Genomic DNA, 1,197 nt, shown 5'->3' with positions numbered 1-1,197 from the left:
CCTCCTTCGCCGATGGCTGCTCACCCCCGCCTCCGCCGCCACCCTGCCCGTCTCTGACAGGGCCGCCAGATCTGCCGCCGCCATCTTGACCGCTCCCGCGCTAACTTGTCGTTGGCGCTCGCCCCTACCGCCCAACTGGGCGTCCTCCGCTGCCCAGCTCCGGCAGCGCCCGCACCGCCTCCGTTCTCCCGCCGTCTCGACCGCCGCCACCACCGGCTGGCGAGACGCCCCGAAGCCTCCTCTAGGCCCGCAGACCACTGGTAACCCCACCCCCCAACCCCAAACCTGGAACCCAAATCCTAAGGCTCGCCGGCACCATTGCCGGAGCTGGCGGAGAACACCCAGAAAAAGGGATTGAGAGAAACTTAAAAATCAAGCATTTGAGCTCTAGCAAATCTCAAATTTTTAGGCTTTCATTTGGTTGGCATTGCAATGAAGCTTTACAATAGAATGTTTGTATACAAAACATAGAAAACACATGGATTCGTGAGGAGAGAAGTTTCCTATAGGTTGTTTCACACACAAAAAAAGAAGTTTCCTATAGGTTGAACTCTACGTTACATTTCTTATAAAATTCCTATGGATTTTTTTAGACCAACGGTAGTCATGCTCAGCTTTATTCAAAGCTCAATGAGCATGATTACATTCGGGCACTACACTGGGGACACCGGTTTTACAATTCAGGGGCTCATACTAGTTTAGCCAGTGACATCCATAAAACCATGAAAACAAAGGATAAACCTCTCTACTTGAAACTAACTCTACTACCATAGATCACCACTAAAAGACTGAAGGCCCACCTAACGACTTTGAGAGCACCCTACTAACGAAAGACATCCTCCACACAAAAGGAAAATGAGTCCTCATGCATTCCCAGCACAGGCTTTAGCAAGCTTGTTGATCAGCAGATCCACCAACTCCAGGTTTTTGGTCTTGGCGAGGGGTTTCCACTGCCTTAGGAAGGGTAGCATTTTCCAAGGCACCGCCATCGGTGATGTGATGATCTTGTTGTTAAATACCAGGTCATTTAATTTATTATTTTCCACAACACCCACATAGCACTTGCACACACATAAAGAAAGATTTGTCTAGATTTGTTCCCTGTATCCTCCATTATCTCTTCTGTTAATTTCGAACAGGACTGTGGTCTTTTGTCCAGGCCTAGATTTTCTTTGATAAAGGTCCACATGAAGATCG

This window comes from Setaria italica, chromosome I, assembly GCF_000263155.2.
Source record: "Setaria italica strain Yugu1 chromosome I, Setaria_italica_v2.0, whole genome shotgun sequence".
Lineage (NCBI taxonomy): Eukaryota > Viridiplantae > Streptophyta > Magnoliopsida > Poales > Poaceae > Setaria > Setaria italica.
This window is presented reverse-complemented; position numbering follows the sequence as displayed.